The sequence below is a fragment of the Neofelis nebulosa genome, chromosome 1 (genome assembly GCF_028018385.1).
Source record: "Neofelis nebulosa isolate mNeoNeb1 chromosome 1, mNeoNeb1.pri, whole genome shotgun sequence".
Classification (NCBI taxonomy): domain Eukaryota; kingdom Metazoa; phylum Chordata; class Mammalia; order Carnivora; family Felidae; genus Neofelis; species Neofelis nebulosa.
This window is the reverse complement of record NC_080782.1, coordinates 191366570-191390274: the sequence shown is the minus strand read 5'-3', so window position 1 is coordinate 191390274 and position 23705 is coordinate 191366570. Positions and strand designations below refer to the sequence as shown.

The 23705-nt window shown below is 39.8% G+C and overlaps 1 long non-coding RNA gene across 4 annotated transcripts in view; it reads right to left on the bottom strand.

Annotated features, from left to right (window-relative positions):
- Nucleotides 1-23705, bottom strand: part of LOC131484030 (uncharacterized) — a 37960-nt gene that overhangs the window by 6531 nt on the left and 7724 nt on the right. For 2 of the 4 annotated variants that reach the window (XR_009247980.1, XR_009247991.1), the window contains exons 1-3: nucleotides 15607-18512; nucleotides 14814-14935; nucleotides 13026-13810 (exon numbers count right to left, since the gene is read on the bottom strand). This is a non-coding gene — a long non-coding RNA (uncharacterized LOC131484030). Of the gene's footprint in view, nucleotides 1-13025; nucleotides 13811-14813; nucleotides 14936-15606; nucleotides 18513-20665; nucleotides 21551-23705 lie in introns of those variants that run through there. The other 2 variants (XR_009247983.1, XR_009247988.1) reach the window with 2 other exon arrangements.

Here is a 23705-nt window from a genome sequence, read left to right as displayed (position 1 = left end):
TATATGGATACCTCTCTGGGTATCAGCCATTTCAAATTTGTACTAATTGAATCCATGGTTATTTTCATGGCTGAGAGTAATTTGTTCTAACTTTGGTGAATTTGTGTGTGTGTGTGTGTGTGTGTGTGTGTGTGTGTGTGTGGTTTAATAAAGTCTCTATCTTATTTCTAATATTAAGACTTGAGCTAAAACAAGAAACACATGACTAATGAATATCCATGCACAACTGGAAAGCTTATTTCATATATGAGAATGTTTTCTAACTAGACTTTCTTTTCTTTTAAAAGTTGCTAATGGGGGGGGTGGGGCTGTATCATTTCCTAATCCTACATCCATCAAATTCATGATAACATAGCATTTTAAATACTTATTATAAATTTTACATCTTAACATACATTACACCTGGGCAATCATAAATGTGGGTGTTCTACTTCTGATAAGAAAATTTTAAAAACTGAAACATTTTTAACCATGCTGGATCATGTTAATACGTTGAAGGATAGTGAATAACTGTTTTCAAATTTCTCACTCTTCACAACTTCTTGTGGCTCCTCACCTTTCAGATTTATCTTGCTCATTCTTTGTTAATTAAAAATGTTAAAAATCAATCTCTCGTCAAAGCTGTTCTGTAGTTAATAGGCCACCGTATAGCAGCTTAATGTCCAATTACTCTGTGTGAGTAACCCCAGCCTCTGTCAACTAGGAAACATTTACAAATTTAACAGGGTAATTTGTTCATATTACAATATAATCTTTATTTCAATTTACCTGAAGCATGTTCGGCATGGGCCAGAGGTTGACAGTCTAGATGAGCATCAGTGACGAGACTAACTTTGGCCAAGCTGTGGAATCTGAGGTTAGGACTGTGTCCCTGTTGCAGTTTATTTTCCCTACCTGCGTAGTGGGGTCGCAGAGAATCACAATCTTGATTCATTATAAAATTGAGTACGATAAGGACCTGTCCCACTTTTAGCTCGCCTTCTAAACACCCACAAAACACTAAACTGTACTTGAAGCGGGCCACTTCCCGTGCATTGGCCAGAGCAGCCAATAGCCTGTGTTCCTTAACACAGCACTAATATATAACAGCTGCTAACTTAGGGGTGCTTGGGTGGCTCAGTGAGTCGAGCGGTGGACTCTTCATTCCTCCTCAGGTCATGATCTCACGCTTCTGGGTTCGTGAGGTCAGGCTGTATGCGGACAGCGCAGAGCCTGCTTGAGATTCTCTCTCTCTCTCTCTCTCTCTCTCTCTCTCTCTCTCTCTCTCTTCCTCTCTGCCCCTCCTCCATGAGTTCTCTCTCTCTCTCTTTCTCTTTCTCTCGCAAAAAAAATAAACATTTAAAAATAAATAAATAAAATAAGAGATAGCAGCTGCTAACCTGATAGTGAATGCGAAAAGGAATGAAAGTGTTCTGTGCCAAGGCCAAACCACTTATTCATGAAATCTAGTCCAGATTCATCTAATCAAACCCCCCCACCCCATCTCCTTCTTTTTCCTAAACGACTTGTTCGTTTTGTTTTTCTGGTGTTTCGTTTTTTGTTTTTTGTAGGGGTTTTTTTGGTTTTTTGTTTTGGAAGGGATCTGGGCACATGCTAATATTGACTCTGAAAATAACATGTTATTACTTTATTACCTTTATTATTTTTCCAGACAGCTTTCTAAAGCAATTTCTTCTCCTCATTATGTTTTGTCCAACAGCCCCCTTTCCAGGTCCCTTGGCTAAGCTGTCAATTCTCTCAGTACTACCTTTAACCAGAAGACCAAACACTGTGCTGTTTCCTCCCACATGCTAACGAAATCCCTCTTCAAAAGGAACATGCTCTGCCTTTCCATGTATCCCCCGAGTTTCATGTGTGTAACAATCTCATGTTCAAAATACCGGTTACTTAAATTTTCTTTGAACAGGGAAATATTTAAAAATATTAAATCATTTTAGTAATCCACTTAGCACTCTCTGAACCTTTTCTTGTAATATGAGAAAAATCACATGAAAAACATTTTAAAATTATAAAACATTACATTTAATCTTCTTTACTGATCTATAAGTGTCATCAATCAGAATATTTCATTTTTAATTATTTTTGAATATTTTGTCATGTAAGTTAGATTATCTCTCTTTCAAAGTGAATGTGAAAATAACACACCTTTTTCTTTTCTACCCAAGAATTCTCCAGCAATCATTACAAATACAGAAGAAAAAGCATGGTTCTGACTAGAAAGGGTTCTTTGCTCCCCATAATATTGTTTGCCCTACAATTACCCAACGCTGCTTAATCAGCTTAGTATCTATTTTAAAGTCAAGAACATCACACCTAGTTCACCAGTCACATTAAAAGAATGATTCTTAACATATCTGCTTTAGCATAATTTATGCTAAATTATTTTTGAGAGTAAAAAAAAATAAAAAGATGAAACAAATGAGTTTCCATAAGCACGAGGAAACTTCTCCTTTTCTCCACCCACTCCCCAAAAGACACACTCTCACATGTACCCCAGACTTGGCCTATAAGCTTATCACACACCCTCTGAAGCTCATCCCTAACCACAGATTTAAAATTCTTGCTTTAATTCAGAGGGTGATAACACACAAAACAATAGTACGAAACTTGTGACAAGTGAGCTATGATATGGGGATTTCTAGAAACTTCTGTTGCTTGACTGAATTGACTCATGCTTTCAATAAAAACTGACTAAGCCACTCCAATAGACCAGGAATACGTAACACTGAATAGTGAATAGAGCAGGAAATGTAATACTGAACAAAATAATCCACTACTTTCAAGGAGTTTACACTCTAAGTAAAAAAAGATAAGGAATAATATACCTGAGACAGAGATACTTAAGTAATTAAAAAAAAAATGCTAAGAAGCACTGGTGACACGGTTGGCAAAGAAATAGACTGAGAAATTTGATTGGGCAGAGTCGTGGTGCCCTTCCTGGTGAAGGAGCTGAAGTTGAAATGTCTCTGTGGATACTCACTAACAATCCAGCATGTTAGGAAATGGCTTCTTTGAGGGAGGAACAGAAGGATATTAAAGAGATGCTGCCTTTACCCAGTTTCCTTCTTTACCCAGTTGGGGCTGAAAACCCCAACTTTACAGCTGGTCCTTAGAACTTAGGGACACCTGGGTGGCTCTGTCAGTTAAGCAATTGACTCTTGATTTCAGCTCAGGTCATGATCTCACAATTCATGGGATAGAGCCCCATGTCGGGCTCTGCACTGACAGCGTGAGCCTGCTTGGGATTCTCTCTCCTTTTCTCTCTGCCCCTCCCTCCCCCTCAATAAACAAATAAACATTTAAAAAAAGGAACTTAAATATTGTCCCTAAAGCTTTTTTGTAAAAAAAAAAATAAAGTGGGGGGAAGGGGGTGAAGGGAGGGCTATGTCCTTTTTCTCCTCATAATAACATAAATGTATTCTTCAATAAAGGACAGTTTGGGGATATGTATCAAAAGCCTTAAAACTGTACTTGCAAGAGTTTGTCAAGGTTCATATATGTACAAAAACCCAGATGTATGAGAGTGTTGTTGCTGTATTTGTCTTAACAAAGGAGAGAAAACAGCCTAATTCCATGAACAGAACAACGATCGTATCCAATTTGATACATTCATACCATCATTATTATGTGGCCAGCACAAATCATGAGTTGGATCTATGTGTTCTAAACTGGAAGAAGCTCCAAATACATTTTCTTTTGATTATACAAAATAAAGGTACAGAATAAAGCATGTACATCCATTTGTAAAAAGAAAAATATATACTACATGTATATGCTTACACAGACTATTTCCAGAAGGTACCAGAAGAAATGTTTAACAGTAGTTGCCTGTGGGAGAACCAAGAGTCTCTGGTGGAAGAAGAAGTTACTTTTCATTATATATGATCGAGATTTTACAATGGGCATACATTCCTTTTTTTAAACAATAAAGATAAGCTAGCTGAGAAAGTGACCAGGTGTTTCTTATGCACCCATTTGACCCGGAGATTCTAGGTCGAAGATGTTTTCTAAGAACATTATTATTCAGAATATAGATGATTTAGCAGGATTCACAATTTAGTTAATAGAGAAAAAATGCACAGTAGTTGCCTATCCAAGAGCAAGTGACTATTAAATAAATAGTCATTTATTTTAAAAATAAAATACTTTACAGCCACAGAGAACGATGTCCTGGAAACATATTTACTGACTTGGAAATGCTTTTTTTTTTTTAATTTTTTTTTCAACGTTTTTTATTTATTTTTGGGACAGAGAGAGACAGAGCTGAACGGGGGAGGGGCAGAGAGAGAGGGAGACACAGAATCGGAAACAGGCTCCAGGCTCCGAGCCATCAGCCCAGAGCCTGACGCGGGGCTCGAACTCACGGACCGCGAGATCGTGACCTGGCTGAAGTCGGACACTTAACCGACTGCGCCACCCAGGCGCCCCATTTTTTTAAAATTTTTTTTTCAACGTTTTTGGAAATGCTTTTAGTTAAATATTGTTTAAATGAAAAAGGCAAAAAGTTATATACATGTGTATATGCATGTGCACAAATATGCATATGTTAACAGTAGTTACTGGGTGAAAAGATCCTGAATCTTTTCATTCTCTTAAGCACGATTACTGTGTTCTCTCATTTTTTTACAACAAAACATTTTAATGTCATTTGATTAATGAAAGTAAAACGAGGGCATCATGGTACAATAACATCTCCCATTAGCAGAATTGCATCAATAAACACATTTGCACAATTTGGTTCTGGAATCAACAAGTAACCTTTAGATGACAGAGGTCAGGATCCCGAGGACCAGGATCCCTTGGTCAGGACCAAAGATAGACAAGGTGTGAGCATTCCTGAAGCCCAAGGTGAGGGCCCATATCGAGTGGCCTTGGACCACAGAGCCATTGTGAGGTGACTGGCAGTCCTGGTGTGAAGAAGAGAGAATTGGGAACCGAGGCCATCAGAGGAAGGACAGCTCTAGAAGGAGTTTTTGTGGCGGTGGCGGTTGTGGTTTGGTTTGATTTGTGTTTTTTCACTGAGTGACGTTTGTGTAACATTACACAACATTGTGGAGGTTTAAGATGCCCAACATATTGAGTTAATATATTTGTATTGCAATGGGATTGCAATGGTATTGTTAGCTAATACCTCTATCACTTTACATAATTATCATTTCTTCCAGTGCTGGGAAACACTTAAAATCTGGCCTCTTAGGGGCGCCTGGGTGGCGCAGTCGGTTAAGCGTCCGACTTCAGCCAGGTCACGATCTCGCGGTCCATGAGTTCGAGCCCCGCGTCAGGCTCTGGGCTGATGGCTCGGAGCCTGGAGCCTGTTTCCGATTCTGTGTCTCCCTCTCTCTCTGCCCCTCCCCCGTTCATGCTCTGTCTCTCTCTGTCCCAAAAATAAATAAAAAACGTTGAAAAAAAATTAAAAAAAAATCTGGCCTCTTAAAGCAAGTTTAACATTTACAGTACAGGTCTGTTGAAGGGTTTTTCAAGTATTCAATGAGGCTTGCCTTAGCGAGCCTCAAATATCACCCTGTCTGAGCAACATGAAAGGAATCCAGGCTTAGTTTTCTAACCCTCATGTGGAGCTTCATCTGACCCGTGAATTGCCTTACCTGAGATTAGATTTCTCATTCAAGGTATTCTACAATCACTAAATAAATGGCCTGTTTTCTTCTCTTTTTCATCTGATATTTTCCAAGAGCAAAAGCTAAGCTACAAACTTGATTTTTGACTTGAGAAAATGCAAAGAACTCCGTTCTTTAGAAAGTTAGCTTGCTTGGCAGACACATATACCTAAGCTCTGGCAAACCTACTTAAACCTGCTATTTGGAGATTCATAAAACTTGAATAAGTCAAATTTGTTCTGTGGGTGTTTTATCCCTCAATCAACTTTCAAGATTGTTTTATTTCTTCTCCTCTTTTAATCTGTTCCAGGGGTTGGGAAGAAATAAGATCCCTTAAGTATACTATTTAGGTCTTTCCCTTCTCTTTTCTAAGAAGCTCATAAATCAAAATAGAAACAAACAATTTCTGGATTTTTCCACACTCATCTCGTCTCGGCAAAATTTATAGAGTACATAACAGCATACATAGCTCACTCTCCCAGATACAATAAGAGAAGTAGTAGAATTATCCCCTTCTGCAATGCACCCAAAGAGAGAAACAAAAACACGTGTTTCAGGGCTCCTGGGTGGCTCAGTCAGTTAAGCGTCCAACTTTGGCTCAGGTCATGATCTACAGTTCGTGAGTTCGAGCCCTGCATCAGGCTCCATGCTAACAGTTGAGAGCCTGGAGCCTGCTTCAGACTGTGTCTCCCTCTCTCTCTGCCCCTCCCCTGCTTGTGCTCTGTCTCTCTGTCTCTCTCAAAAATAAATAAACATTAAAAAAAAATTTTTTAATGGAAAAAAAAAACCACGTGTTCCACAGCTGTATGCCACAGAAGCCTCTAAAACGCTATCAAATGAATTGTACCCTGTGTATGGGTTCATATATTCTCAGTCTAAGACTGTGGAGATTCCTTAACAGAGGACAAGGAGGAGCCCAGGACAAAATCAAGCTTTTGAATGGCATAGGTAATCTGAAAAGGTTTCTGCAAAGATTCTCCTACAAAAAATAAGCAGAGAATGAAAAATAAAAGTCAACATAACAACAAAAAAAAAACCCAGAATATACCTGGTGCCAAGCACAGATTGTATCATATGAAAAGTAATGTGACAGGAATGGCATGAGTGTTATCATGTCACTTGGGCTGGGAGGTTTAGCTCTTGCTTCATTGAGCTCTAGCTCAATGTATGGTGAAATGCATGGCTCTAACAAGCATATAGCTCAATAGAATTTTCCATGTGTATACACGCATGCAACCAACACCCAGATCAAGATCTAGAACATTCCAGCACTCCAGAAGTCTCCCTCTTATTTCTTCCCAGTCAACGTGCACCTCCACTCCCAAAGTTGGTCACTCTTCTGCCTTCTGTCAGGCAAGGGAGTTTGGTGAAGAAAATACCCTCTAGTGTGTCAAGAAAGAGGGAGAAAGCTTAATTCCAAAAAGGTCTGAAAGAGATTGTAACAAGATGCCAGCTCCAGGGTAGTATTAGTGAAAATCTTTGCACATTCTCTTCCTGCTGCCTGCTCCTTCCATATCAATGCTGGCTATTTCCCTCTCCTTCCAGAGCCAGCTGGGAGGGCCTCTCTAGAAGCCTTTCTATCCCTTCTGGGGCATGTAACTGAACCTACTATGTGCTCCATAGCTCCCTGTGTTGAGCTTTATCAGAACCATGATCACGCCATTTGTTTGTAATTGTTTGGCTAGCTGGCTTCAAATCTGTTTCTTAAGACCTGCAATCCTACTTTACATTTGTACCCCCAACTCTTAGCAGTCACGTGTAAACTAACACATTTGTTCAAAATATTTGCTTTCAGAACTGAAGTCATTGAAGGGCCATCAAGCTAGTGATTAAAAGACTTGGTCCTTGTTCTTCTTCCACTGCTACTGGAAGACTTCAGAAAGAAAGTACACATGCCTTTTCTGTTTCTGTGTTTTACTACTCCAGTTTTCTACAAATTAAATTTTACAATAATGCTCACTGATGTACTTCCAGGGCTCAGACTACTTCTGGCACTTAATAAGCCCTTAATAGATATTTGCTGAATGAATGAATGAATGAATGATGAATGAATGAATGAATGAATGAATAGAGCAAAAGAATGAATAGATGGAAACCTCTCTTTTCATAGGTACTATGAGATCATGCCTCCTTGGTCTCTCAGCTCTGGTTTACTTAAGCTGCAGTGGGATATAAATATCCAGATAGTTACACAATATATCAAACATAAAATCAAATGGAACAGGAAGTCTATGTGTTACTTATTTTGAAAAGAAGACATGAGTGTTTTCTTATATCACTCATTGTATCCCTCCATTTTCTAGACTCCCAGATATTATGAGGCAGCAACACTGGATAATTCTCACAGGGCCAAGTCAGGCATCCATAACTGCTTTCAGTTTGGGGAAGAATTTGGACTAACAGAAATATTCACTTATTGTTTAACTCCCTGATTTAGTTCTCTCTCTCTCTCTCTCTCCACACCCCTCCCCCAATTCCCTGTCATATCTTTCCATTCTTCGAAAGGTTTATTACCATTTTCCAACTCGTTTCTGTAAATTTTCTAAGCACAAAGCTAGTTTCTCCCCCATGATGGTGGCCAGTTCAGTGTGTATTAGTCTGACCCTGTATCTCCTCCCATCCTGTCCCCATCTTGCCACACCATACTTAGGCTCTGATCCAAGCATCTCAGGAATGTTGACTCCTAAATCCTTAACTGTAAGATCCATCAACATCTTCGGTTTCATTGATATCTGCCCTCCTGATTCTCAGTGCAGCTTTTCCTCACACACCCATAGTCCCCAGAATTCTGAGTCGGGAAACAGATTCAGAGGTCTCTAGTTACATCTGCTGATTTATAAAATTGTTCTTCCCTTCTCCACCTCCATGGCACTGGCCCTGTTCTCAAGATTCATACAGTGGCTCTGTCTCCATTCTTGCTTGCCTCCAGTTTGTCCTCCACCTTGCTGCTAGAGTGACCCCAAATCTGACTTCTGGTCAAGATGAAACAATATTCACACTCTGATGCATCAGTTCTACTCTGAATACAGAGCAATAACATATGTAAAATGTATTTTATATCCTAAAAGAATATAAAAAAGATTGGGTAAAAGAGAGGGGATGCCTAGGGCACCTGGGTGGCGCAGACAATTAAGCATCTGACTCTTGATTTCGGCTCATGTCATGATCTCATGGTTCATGAGTTTGAGCCCTGCCTCAGGCTCTGCACTGACAGTGTGGAGCCTGCCTGGGATTCTCTCTCTCCCTCTCTCTCTGCCCCTCTCCTGCTCAATCTCTCTCTCTCTCTCCACACGCACCCTCTCTCTCAAAATAAATAAACTTTAAAAAATGTATATTAAAAACAAAGAGAGGGGGATGTCCCTGTGGTAGGGGCTGTGGAAGAACACAGGGACCCAATGCAGTAGCTGACAAGAAATTATCGAAGTTGCTAGAGCAATGAAAAAGAATTTCATAAGAACGTAACAGACAGAGGTATGAAGGCTGAGATCCATGTATGTCAAGCTCATGTCTCCTGACAGTCATACATTTATTATGAAAAAAGACTGTACCCCAACATCAGAACAATAAGAGCCATGTTGGGTGACCCAGTTCAGTTGTAGAAAATGAAGCCATCAAAGTTGGTTTTAGAATGTTCCCTTCGCATGTGTTATTAAATGTATTTATTTCACCTACAAGGTTTGCCAGACTAACAGCTCCATTGAGAATGCCAAATTCCCAATTGCACCTGAAAATTACACTGAAACTGCAAATGGCCATGAACTTCCTAGGTTGTTAAATAAAATACAACCTAATAAACTGTTAATTTTTTTAGCATTCAATTCTCACAGTTAAAAATTTCTTTACATTTGCTATTGCCTGTTACGGATAAGAACTATAAAGTGTGTTGAATAGCAGGTTACTGTCAGAGTTGAAATTCATTCTCTGCATAAGCCAATTAAAGGCATTTTCACAAACTCTAGAACACATAAGTATGTCAGTTTGTAGGTGGTTATACCTTATCTTTTCAATGAGACTTTCAAATTACTTTAGTAACCATAAAGTAAATGCCAAGAATTTTTAAAATTTTTTTTAATGTTTATATATTTTTGAGAGAGAGAGAGAGAGAGAGACAGAGCATGAGCAGGGGAGAGGGAGACACAGAATCGGAAGCAGGCTCCAGGCTCTGGGCTGTCAGCACAGAGCCCAAAGCGGGGCTCAAACTCACGAACTGTGAGATCATGACCTGAGCCAAGGTCAGACACTCAACCGACTGAGCCACCCAGGTGCCCCTGTAAATGCCAAGAATTAAGTTTAAATATGTAAGTACATGTAAACACAGGAACTACATATTGATGTGCTTTTGGTATTTTTTTAAAACAGTTGTGAATCTGTTATAGTTATGACTAGCACTTCTCAAGTTATGCAAATAGTTAAGAATAAACATGTCTTAACTTAGTCAAAACACTGATCCCTGTGACACTCAGATACCCGAGAATCTCCTTCCTAAGCTCCATTTGATGAAAATAAAAAGGCCCGGTCAGGTTCACAAACATGGTAAGAAAGCTATTTTTTCTTTTCAAAATTTTTCTCAATATCTTAAGGAGCAGGGAAAGTAAGGATAAATAATATTGGGAAAAAAGAAATAAAATTGTCATTATTTACCAATAGTATGATTATGTATATAGAAAATTCAAAATAATATGTAGAAAATTATTATAATTAAATACAAGGTTAGGAGATTGAAAGGCTAATCACAATTGTTGAAGCTGAGTAATGGACACATGGAGGTTTTTGACACGATTCTATTTTTTTGTATGTTTAAAAATTTCCATAATAAATTTTTGAAAAAAAAAGAAGTGAATTTCCTGGATAAAGGTTAATTACAATAATCATTTGAATCTACATACACTAGAGACACAAAAATAAAATTTTTTAAAATATCATTTATAATAATACCAAAATATATCAAATACCTAAAAATAAATATAAGAGGGGGTGCCTGGGTCGCTCAGTCCATTAAGTGTCCCATTCTTGGTTTCGGCTCAGGTCGTGATCTCACGGTTCTTAAGATCAAGTCCGCGTCAGGCTCTGCACTGACAGCACAAAGCCTGCTTGGGATTCTCTCTCTCCCTCTCTCTCTCTGCCCTTCCCCACTTGTGCTCTTTCTCTCTCTCTGTCTCTGTCTCTCTCTCTCTCTCAAAATAAATAAATAAATTTTAAAAAAAGAAGTAAATATAAGAGACTAAAAAATCTCTAAGCAGAAAACTATAAAATAATATTGAAAAGAATTTTAAAGATCTAAATGCCCATAGGATAATTCTTGATCAACTCAATAGTCAATATCATAAAGATATCAAGTCTCCCTAAAATTATCTATAGACCCAATGTAATTTCAATCTCCGAACAGTTTGGTGGATGTGCGTGTAACTTGACAAGCTGATTTTAAAAGTATATTTAAATTTTGGGGTGCCTGGGTGGCTCAGTCGGTTAAGTGTCCAGCTTCAGCTGGGGTCATGATCTCGCAGTTTGTGGGTTCAAGCCCTATGTTGGGGCTCTGTGCTGACAGCTCAGAGCCTGGAGCCTGCTTCAGATTCTGTGTCTTTTTCTCTATCTGCCCCTCTCCTGCTTGTGTTCTGTTTCTCTCTCTCTTTCAAAAATAAATACACATAAAAAAATTAAAGAGAAAAAGTATTATTAAATTTCTATTTGAAAATGCAAAAGGCCAAGAATAACTGAGATAAAGAGGAAATATCATTGGATATCAATGATTATTATAAAGCTATAAAATTAAGATGATATACTGGTAGTACAAAGGGTGGACAAATAGAACAACTGAAGAAAATAGAGAGCTCAGAAACAGATTGCTGCATGTATAAACACTGATCTATAATAAAGGTGCCACAGCAGAGCAGTGGAAAAAGAAGTCTTTTAATGAATGTTACTGGCATAACTGAATATCCACAGAGAGAAAAATTATCTCTACATGATGTTGTAGACAAAATCTATTCCAAATGGTTTGTAGATATTTATGTGAATGGCTGACAACAAGAACAACAACAACAACAACAATAATAATAATAGGCATAGGATATTTTGTGATGTTAGGGAAGGAAAAGATTTCTTAAACAGGTCAATAAAGAAAAGGATGATGAATTAAACTATATTAAAATTAAGAAGTTCTGTTGATTGAAGAGGGAAAAAGCACTGTCAAGAGTGTTTAAAGGTAAGCCACAGTGTAGAAGAAAATATTTTCAACAATTTAATCAAATAAAAGTTTATATCCGAAATATATATAAACTCATAAAAATCAATTAGGGAAACATACAAACAATCCAATGAAAAAGACGTAGGACATTTGAACAGGTATTCTTAAAAAAGAATATCCAAAGAATCAATAGATTTATATAAAGGTGCCAACCTCACAATGAGGTATCACTTTGGTACAGTTATCAAAATGCTTAAAGCTAAAAACAACTAATACCAAGTGTTAGCAAGGATATGGAGCAATAAGAATTTTCATACACCGAAATAATATCTAGACAAGTCACAATTCATTGAAAGATGATATTGTGGAAATTACTTTTAATGCATCATGGACAAGAAACAGAAACAAAAACCTTCAGGGGTGCCTGGGTGGTTCAGTCGGTTAAGCATCCGACTTCAGCTCAGGTCATGATCTCGCAGTTTGTGAGTTCGAGCCCTGCATTGGGCTCTGTGCTGACAGCTCAGAACCTGTGCCTGCTTCGGATTCTGTGTCTCCCCCTCTCTCTGCCCCCCCCCACACTCATGCTCCGTCTCTCTCTGTCCTTCAATAATAAATAAATGTTTTAAAAAATTTTAAAAGAAAAAAGAAACAAAAACCTTCAAAAAGTCATAGAGGATAGAATGAGAGTCTTAAACATATATCTAACTTCAGAAAAATATGTTAGAAACACAATACTTAAAGGGATACGGTCAAGAATTTTCCAAAATTGAAGGAATACCTGGGTCCCAACATAAATAAAATAACTCCATGCCTCATCACATGAGAGAAAGCTGAAGAATATCAAGGATAAGGATAAAATCGTAAAAGTTACCAGAGGAAAAAACCAACCTACCAACCAAAGAACAACAATTAGACAATATATTTCCCCTTCAGCAAAACCATATGCCAGAATACAATGGCTTTCTTAAATTTTAAGGAGGAAATCAGTAAGCCTGCAGTTTTATACCCACCTAAACTGTCATAACCAGATCTCTTCAGACATCAGAGACTAAAAGAGTTTAACACTCACAGATTCTCACAAAAAGATAATTATTGAAGTATATACACATCTTCTATGAAAATCAGTCTCCTTTGGACCTTCATTCCCCATTTCCTTTTCCATTATTCCTGAAACACCTTGTTTATCAAGCAAATAATTCTGTCTCCAAAACCCTTGATATATTTACCTTGTTTTTCTTTTCCTGAATTCCTCTGGATAATAATCGGTCTTGTATGGATACATATTGCTTGTGTCTCTGCTCCTGTGTCCAGAGTACTGGATATTGTCAAAAAAAATAGTAATAATAATGAAAAAAATGAAATATGCTAATTAATCCATGTACGTTACACACAACTGGGGTTTTCAGTCTCCTTAACATTTCATACATGTACACCAAGCATCTCCACTGTACATTCCTTATATTACTTATTCCAAACTTCTTGTTCTCTCCTCAAGTCCTTCATTTTTATTCTCTTTGCTGTGAGCAAAATTGCTTCTCAGGGTAGAACAAAAAACAAATAAAGAAAAAAGACATTAAACACCTCAACTTATCTATTTCTATGAGGCCTAAATCAAAAGGAATACAATTGAAGGTGCATCTTTCTGTTATTGAAGCTACTAACACTGTTTAATTCCCTAGTAGAGAAGTGTTTATGATTTCATGTGTGCTCTATGCCACTATCATCACATATATAACTCTAGTGATAATACTGCACTTTTATCTAGAAACAAAGAACTCCCACAAATATTCTCACTCTTGGTAGTTTAGGTTTATAATCTCTAATCATCATACAAGGAGTGATTTGCCTAAAATCACATGGTTATTTACATGCAGTACTGAGAGTGGAATCTGTGACTTCCATTTCCAAATCCAGTCCTTTGTTCGGTGCTGCCGCTATATGCCAAAATATGCTAGTATTTTACCCAAATCTTTAAGGACAAAATAACCCTGCAGGTAGTGTATGTAGTTTCCTATTAAAAAAAAAAAAAGAAGGTCGTATTAGGGAAAATGTTACATTACTATACTAACCATTTCCCTTAGTAAAAATACCGGTTTGATGCGACGATACCAGTGAAGAGGTATTTATCAGCTGAACTGCATGTTTGTCTATGTACCCCTTTCACCCCAGTAAAACCCTTCCTCCTATTCGATATTTCTTGTGATCTTTGATGCCTACAGCTATGCTTGCTCATTTACAAGACAGCATCAATAGGTCTACTAGTGAAATGAAGAAACTCTTTGCTCCCAAGTTGTTGGTCTGCGTCTATTGTGATAAACAACTGGAAAATTAGAGTAACAAAATACTGAGTTATGAGAATCAGGACTGCACCAAAAGAAAAGAATGTGGCTTTGCCACCATGAAGACCTGGTTACAGATCCTAGATAGGAAATTACTAGCTACATGTCCTTATGCCATAATCATAAGTATATAACCATTTCACAATTATATTCAACATGACAGGCATGGGCTAAACACTTCACCAAAATCTATCAGGAAGTCAAAATACAGCTGGAATCAACATGCTGATTGTTGCAGTATGTCTGACACTGGCATTTAAGTGTCCCGGACTTCTTAGGTATAAATCAGTACTAATGTTAGCATCATTTGGTGGAAACTGAGGCTTAGGGAGGTTATGTTGCCAATCAGAATGTCCAGAATCCAGATTCACAGGTGAGAAGTTTGCCCCAACCGCCGTGGTCTTCACCAAGAGTCTGAAGACATGTGGTGCAGGTGCCAGACCTGATCCACAGCACGTTTCATTATGCCCGAACAATGCTTTTAAAATGAAAACATCTCACTGAAAATCTGGATTTCTGGTTTCTGAACAACTGGAAACGCGTGCAACAGTGAGGTGATATTTGAGCCCCCAGTTAGCTGGGGCTGAGTGTCAGCTGCCACTTTGGCCAAACACGTGCTCACGGGTCCCCACCACTCCACAGTGTACACCCACCCACTTCGTATACCGACGTCACCTACCAGACTCCTGCAGGCATCAGTGGTCAGAGCCCCGTACATTCCCTCCAAGCAAGGAGTGGTGTCTGAGTCTTATTTCACAATCTGATCAAGTGGGAACGTCGAGGACTACGGCACACTGCTAGGAGAGATAAGTTCAACAATGTACATTGATGCATCAGATAATGCTAGCCATTTAATAAGTAGTAACAATTACTGTCTTTTTTATTAATAAAAGCATGAAAATAAGTCAATTTTTCAACCAAAGAATCAACAGTAGCATCTTGCAGAGACTATTATTTATACCAACAGCAGCCAATTAATTTAAGTTGAAAATATTCTGATCTTTGAAACGTTTTCTAAGCCAGCTTGTTTTGAAATAAACAAAACAAACCAAAAATGAGCCAACAAAAAATCCACACATTTATTGGGTATGTTCTATGTGCAAAGCACCCTGTGACATGGCCAGTATCCTCAAAGTTTTTGATCTAGGAAGTAGAAATAGATCAGCAGCTCATCCTAGACAACAGACTATGGACGTGCAAAAAGTACCTCGTATTTATGTACATACTTACATATTTATTTAGACCTCATCTTTTGCCACCAAGTATGTCCATAAAGACTATCAGGTGAAAATTAACAGGTAATCAGAGCCAAGAGGATTTAAGAGAGGTCAAGCTGAAAGTGAGTAGAGATCGATACGACCTACAGAGAAGGTGGGCAATTTTGGTTCAGGAAGTGCTCATAGCCAAAACTGAAAGAAAGACACTGTCCATTCCAGGACTCAGAGAGCCCAGAAGATTACAAACTCACCAGTGGCTCAAGAGCAAGCCCAACTTTCTTGATACTAAGATCTGAGAGAAAAATATTCTTGCAATCAGGCTTTTGGTAAGGACTTGCTGTTGGAGAGTTTGCCTTGATGGTTTCTGGAAGAACTCTGCATTGCCGTGTCAGGGATCGGCACACTTTTTCTGCAAAGGACGAAGCAGTGAGTAGTTTAGTCTCTGTGGGTTATCCAGCCTCTCTGCAACCACTCAACTCTGTGTTTATAATGTGAAAGCAGTCACGGGCAATATGTAAGCACATGGCCTGGCTGTGTTCCAATAAACCTTTACGTGTGAAAAGAAACAACAGAACGGGCTCACTCATAGGCTATAGTTTACCAGCCTGTGCTCTGTGTTTTCAACTAAAAGCAGAGTTATCAACAGCAAAAATTTTTTTTTTCACAGTCATCTCAGTGAAAAATAAAAGTTATTTTTTCCAACTGTTGATTATTTCATGGAGCTGATCACCTATGCCTCACGGCTTGGAGCAGGATGTAATTAGTATGTCAAAAATCCTATACACATTAAACAGTGGTACTTGTTGCATTCTGCAGATATGCTAGCTGTTACTTACAACCTTACAAGAAGGAGTGACTGAGATTGGGTTGCTCATGGCTCAAGTGGCCATGCAGAGTGGAACGGGGCAGGGCCTATGCCTGCTGCCACTCAGGGAGTCTGGAGGCCCCCAGAGCTCACGGCAAGTGTGATAACATAATGCACCTTCCAAAGAGACCTACAGAGATCATTAATATGTGTCCTCGTGTGGCAGAGGGTCACTGGAAGCGGGGTTCACGATTTTCCCCAAAACTTCTGGGGAAGTCAGAGACCTCGAACAATGAAGATTTTGTTGTGTTGTTTTTTCATCAAACTAAAAGTGACTAAAAATGCCCCTCATATGTATACCGATTCCTCCTTCTGAAGAGTCAAGAGTAATTTCAGAAAGCCATACTAGTGAGTCTCAATCCAAAAGGCTCATGTTCTCTGGTCTCTTCACCAAAAAGAAATTCAAAAAGTGCTATATGTGAAAGTGATCATTCCAGTGCCAGGCACTTAGTACTCACTCAGAAAATCTACTGAATGTGAATCTGTATCTTCACAGAGAGGCAAAATTAATTTCCGCTAAACAAAATTACTGACACACGCAGAGAATGAAGTAATTAATCGAGTTTGGAGATGTCACGGAAGGCTTCGCGGAGGTTTCACTTGAACGCCGTCTTCCTGGAATTAAACACGCACCAAATGGGCAGACAGCAAGGGAGTTAGCAAGGGGCACAGGACGCTACTGGTGGAAGAAACAGCGTGGGCAAAGGCATGTGGCATAGGGAAAATGGAAGCTTCTAGAATGGAAAGCACTTTTGTTTTGGTGTGAAGAAGCCACGAGAGACGAACTAGAGAGGCAAGCGGGACACCATTCAGTTAAAAGGAATGTTGAGGCAGAAGACCAACAGTGGGGGCCTCCATCCAAGAGCTAAGATTCTGCGGTAGACTCATCTGAGGAAATGATTCAGTGATCGAGGTGCCTGCTCTTGCTTGGGGCCCCGACCAGAGAAATAGAACGGATGGGCAGCAGGAGTACCCACAAGACCAGTGGCGTAGCTCTGAGAAGAATACATTTTCTAAATCACATGAAAGGAGGCCCTGCAAAGCAAAGAGGGAGACGAGTCGGTGTTCTTCTGGCACCAAAGATCTGAACACAGCATCTTTCAAGAAGCCATTCAGGTGAAGGTCCTCAGGCTCCCTGTCCTCTTGAACCTTCACCAGGTGTGGGAATGAATTGCAGTAAACTGTACTTTTCTTTCCTGGAATAAAAAAGTGGTGGGTGGGGGTGGGGGAAATGAAGGGAAAAAAAAGTCTCCCTTTGTTTTCTTCACTTCCCCACTGGGCCCTCCATTCATTAGGCATCGGTTCCACTTGCTGGTGCTTCCCTGAAGCGGCTACCGTGGCTTTTGCCGCTGGCCTCTGCTACAACACAAGGAGCCTGCAGCCCCACTCTGTACTGGCTTTTATAGAAAGGCCTTCTCGCCTTCAGAAAACACACCGTTGCCTGATCCAAATGAGAAGAAGCTGCCTTTTAAATAATGCTAAGACTTCCAGACAATAATCACTCTAGCACTTGGAAGCAATGCTTGTGTTTCGTTGTGATCTCTTCCTAGGTTCCTAGACCTCAAACTCCACAGGGAATGTCACAAATTCACATGTTATCTCTGAAAAATAGATTCAGCACTTGCAGCTCTGAATTACCTAAAAAGGGGTGTAGGGAGAAAAAAAAAAAAAAAAGAAAAACAACATATTCATGTAGCCAGACAGCTCCCTGTCAGTGACACGTACAGGGAAGCTTAAATTGTAAGTTCCTCTAGAAAAAGGGTGAATGTTTTATATTAACAACTTGCCTTCCAGATCTTTTTTTTGTTTGTTTTTTTGTTTTCCCTTTTGGCAGAGAGCTGTAGGCTAATCTTTACCTATTCCTTTTTCTACCATAGAATTTGTCAACTGGCAAAGTAGCACATAAAGAAGAAACATACATGTACAGTAAGGTGTCTTAGACAGTGTGGCACAATGAGACGAGTCAAGAGACGGAGATGGGTTGGAAGACTGCCACTCACTGGCAGGGTGACCTGAATGTGTACTTCAGAATCCCCGAGGCTCAATTTCTTATAGTCATCAATAGCTCCTAAGTTTGGGGAGACTGAATTAGACAACGTGTCGATACAGGTCCTCCGAGAAGCAGGCGTCAGGGAAGTTCATCAGGGGACACATCTGTGAGGTAAAGTGAGGCAAGAACAGGTGGAGGCTGGGAGAAGCGTCAGACCCAATGGCAGTTGGGCCCCTGTCAAGGAGAGGGTGGAAAGGACAGGTGAGTGGAAGAGTTTCGATGGTAGTTCTAAGAAAGTGCAGCAAAGCCTATGGGGAGAACTCTCTATCTCCCAGCAACAGAGCTGCCTTGGCCGCCCTTCCGTGCCTAGTTGTTGGCTAGGGGCAGCCCTTGAGAAGTGTGGCCTTGTGATGCTGTAATTTATAAAAAGAAATATATATTTGCTCTTTGTCCCTGTTTCTGGCACAAAACTCCTAAAACCCTTGGAATTTCCTAAGCGATTCAGTAAAGGTGTCTTTTGTTACGTTAATGGAGAGGCTTTTGGAATGTCCCTGGGTCACCTAAGGTTGGGGGCAGGGTCCCAACCAACCCCTTGATTAGAAGTTTGGAACTTTCAGTCCCACACCCCCCAGGGAAGAGAAGGTGACTGGAGATTGAGATCAATCATCAATGGCCAATGATCTCATCAATTATGCCTATGAAATGAAACTCCATTAAAACTCCAAAAGGACAGGGTTCAGACAGCTCCTGGGTTGATAAACACTTGGAGACTTGGGGAGAGTGTCCTTCACCGGAGTGTCCTTCAACCATACGTGGCCCTTGCATTTCTTCCATTTGTCTGCTCCTGAGTTATTTCCGTTTATAATAAACCAATGACCTAGTAAGTAAAATGTTTCTCTGAGTTCTGTGAGCCCCTCTAACAAATTAATCAAACCCAAAGAGGCAGTCATTGGAACCTCTGATTATAGCCCGTTGGTCAGAAGCGCAGGTAACAACCTGGGCTTATGACTAGTGTCTATAGTGGGAGCTGTGGGGACACTCTTGCCGGACAGAGTCCTTAACCTGTGGGATCTGACACCATCTCCACGTCAGAATTTAGTTGAATTGTAGGATGCCCAGCTGGTGTCTAAGAATTGCTTGGTGATGTGGAGAAACCCTCCCCCACGCATACATTGGAATTAGTGACCAGACCCTCTCGGCCTCTATACAAAACTAGTGACAGATTTCAGACCACAGCAGCTGGGGCCAGACAGTTACACTCCCTGGGAAAGGCGATCAGAGAGATGCACCCTCAACGGCCACCACCAACTGCATACAAAAGCATTTTGCACAGTAACTGGCATACAGAAGACAATCAACAAATACATTTTTCCCCTTAGATGTCAGACATTGTGTTCATAAGCTGAATGAAGGGTATAGTTTTCCCCAGTTCCAATCAAATTTGAGACGTAAGTTGACCTTCACTCGCCAGAATGCAATACACAAACTGGTAACCTCTCATTCAAATTTGGAAAAGGGATGCTTCCATCAGAGACACGGAGGAGAGAGGAGCGTGATGGCTCGCTTAGCACTCTTCCAGTTCTCATCCCCACTTGGCATTAAGAGCAGAGTTCTTGGGATAATAATGCCAGGCCCAGGTTCATAGGTCAGGGGACAAAATGCTTACAGCCAGTTTACACAAGCTTGCAACACGACCAGCAAGCTTTTAAGCGATAAATTCCTGCTCTTGCAGTTTCCACATGTTGCTAAAACATGTCATGCCCTGACACCAGTAAAATCATCTGCTGCTTCGGGTCCTCAACCTCTCAGCTACTATAGCTTCCAACACAGGAGACCTCAAACTTCGGCCTCTCCTTCTTACTGATGAAAGTTTTCCTGTGAAAATAGGAGGCTACACTTTGTGCCCACATAGTGTTCTACTAATAAAACGCCTTCGTATAGGAAGGTACAGGTAATGTGTATCTGCACACAGACTTGGTTTCAGGTATCCAGGAGTCCCATGCTAGGCTCTGTCTAGCTTTTGACCTTGGGGACATAATTAACCTCTGTGAGTCTCAATTTCTTCATATACAAACTTGAAATAATACTTTCTTATCTTGAAAATCTGTCACAAAGTTCAGAGACAATACACGCAAACCATATAGTTCAGTGTCAAAAACATAATAGGTGCTCAATAAATTATAAGTAATAATATCTTTCCTAGCCTGTAAATCATAGGAAAATATACAGGAAAAGTGTTCGTATATGCACTATACAATGCCATGTAAGTTATTTAAAAATGCAACAGTAAACTTCTTTAATAATTAACACCATTCTAGTTGCTTAGTAAGTATATGATTATGGGTTGATAGCTTAAAAGAGTGAACATAAAATTTTAAATAATGATAAATAAACCTCATAACACTGGAAGTAGGGTTTTTCTCTCTTTTGACTCACCCCCATGGCACACACTTACTGAATTCCACATGTAAAATCAGAAGGTAAATGCTACCAAGTATTTGCTACCATTTGCTTCATAGCATCTTCCAGATCAAAGTACTGCTAATCCTTACACACCAGGAGCAGAGCATCAGCGTTAGATATTTTTCCTACATCTTCTTTAGTATTTTCTTAGTTTATTTCATACTTTGATTTCGCATGCCTCAGTCCAAGTATACACTCCTTTTCAACCAAATTGACTTATTCCTTCCCCTAGGAAACAGGGCCTTCTCTGAAATGTATGGATCCTCTCCTGCCAAGAAGTGAAAAGTCTTCCTATCTTAATCAGGTCAAGGCCCCTCCTTGCTAGGCCCAGAGGTTACTCAGCAGTAGCTGGTACAGAGAATGATTCCCGCTCTGCAACTGTCTGTTACCATGGAGACATGCTAATTAGTGAATGATGAGAAAGCAGAGGAGTTCAGGGTCTATAAAACCATGAGAAAGAAAGGGAAATGAATGGAAAAATATGGATGAAGAGAAATTAGGGTATTTTATGGGGCAAACTGTAAGTAAAGGAGTCCTGGAATGATAGGATCAGAATAAAGAAGAAGAGGGTTATGAGGAGAGAATATCAATGACAGAGATTCATAGGTTGTAAGTTTGGAGAAATGAGGGGTAGAGACTGTAGCTTAAGAAAAGAAATAGAAAACTGCCACCGTGCCAGGTACAAGTCATAAGATCATAGCATGTTAAAAGACCTGAATTTTACAGGTGTTGAATGACAGGATCATTTTTTTCTGAAGGGAAGGAAATGTGACATTCAGGGCCATCAAAATAGATTGCAAATCTCTGCAGACATTTCTCTGCTATAACTCGAATTCACATTTGCCGATTCAACATACTTCCAACAGGGTGGTGCGTCAATGTGCCAGTGCATGGGATTTCTGTCCAATTCTCTGAGCCAAAGGTGCCCTTGGACTTCTATATCCAGACCTCCAAGGAAGAACAGCATAGAAAAAGAATTTAGCTGAGGGTTTCAGAAACTGTTTTTTAAAAAGATAATACAGAGATAAAACGACAATACTGAAGGGCATATGAGTACTCATACATCTTGGGCATTTTGAAAACTTGACTATGTGATAATATCTATCTTCTACGGAGATAATTTCAGATTATATTAACATAAATATTTTCTATTTTGTTCATTTTACTATACATTATTTAATACACATTATTGCCATACTACATTTGATCTGTTAATACATTTTAAAAGAGACATTTTATGCAAATGCAAAGATATTGTTGAAATTCCAATAAACAGAATAAACAATCTACCCATGAAGGCCAAGGTGTTATGACCAGAATTAGCCCAAATGTGAAGGAAGAGAATGAACCCATTGTGTTAACCAGAGAAAAGTCATGTAGTTCGTTAGGTGTGTCTCATGTGCAAAGTTAATCTCATATGCCCTTGTACATGAACAAATTCACAACATTTCAGACCTTGGAAATTTCCCCCTTGATATTGGAATTTATAGTAAGAAATATATATTTGGTCTTCATTGCCCTTTCTGGCACAGAGCTCCTAACACCCAGAATTTCCAAGTGAAGAAAACAACAAAAGTGTCCTTTGTTATGTTAAAGATGTAACTTTTGGACCTCACCTAAAACTGGGGGTTGCCAAAAGAACCAAGCATTTGATAAGAGGGTTGGAGCTTTCCATCGCCCTCCCCTGGCCCCCAGGGAGGAGAATGGGACTAGAGATTGAGATCGATCACCAATGGCCAATGCAGGTGCTGGGAGAGTTGTGAAATGGAAGAGGGCTTGGAAGCTCCACGTTCTTTCCCCACACCTTGCCCTTGCATTCCTTCCTTCCTTCCTTCCTTCCTTCCTTCCTTCCTTCCTTCCTTCCATTATGGAAACCATAACAGAAATTATGGTTTCATAATAAACCAGGAATCTGGTGAGTAAATGGGCTTCCTGAGTTCTGTGAACCACTGCAGCAAATGTATCATAGCCCAGGAGGGGGTTGTGGGAACCTCCAATCTGTAGCTGGTTGGTAGGTCAAAAGCACAAGTGACAACCTGAACTTGATACCTGCATCTGAAGTGGTGGTGGGGAGGAGGGGGCAGTCCTGTAGGACTGAACTCTTCACCTGTGGGATCTGATGCTGTCTCTAGATAGGTAGGGTTAGGAGTGAATTGAATTGTAGGATACCTAGCTGGTGTCCAAGTACTGCTTATTGGTGTGGGGAAACCTCCCATCACCACCCACACACAAGCACACACATACTCATCAGAATTAGTGACAAGAACCTATTACCCTCTACCTTGGATTTCTTCACCCTAAATTTTCTACAAGTACGGTCTATCCACATTGTCTTCCATTTTACAGATTTCCTCTCATCCTTCAAATCCAAATCAAATGCCATCTTCTCAGGAGAGGCCTGCCGAGACCTTCACAGGTAGTTAGCACTAAGTACCATTCTTATGGACCTGAAGTGCTTTGTACCTGCCTCTCTTACGGAGTTTCATTCTTGACATTATGTAATTCCTGACATTTTGGCTATTTGTTTCAATAACTCTATCTCAAGCTATAAATTCCTCAAGGATAGAGACCATATTTTATGCACCTTATATTCTCCAGTATTCCCAACACCAAGCACGGGGCTTAGAATATAGCAGATACTTGCTCAATATTTATTGAATAAGTATTTATAGTAAATTACAACCAATAACTAATTTGTATAGTGATTTAAATTCTACAAAAGGCTTTTGTGACACTAGTGTGTGAGCTCCTTAAATGTCCATGTGTCTTTGGCTCAGCTCTATCTTTAGGACATTAACTAAACAGGTCCTCAATTAAAATGTGTTAAATAGGGGTGCTTGGGTGGCTTAGTTGGTTAAGCGTCTGACTTTGGCTCAGGTCATGATCTCATGGCTGGTGGATCCGAGCCCCGCATTGGGCTCTGTGCTGACAGCTCAGAGCCTGGAGCCTGCTTCAGATTCTGTATCTCTCTGTCTCTCTCTCTCTCTCTCTCTCTCTCTGCCCCTTTCCCACTCACACTCTGTCTCTCCATC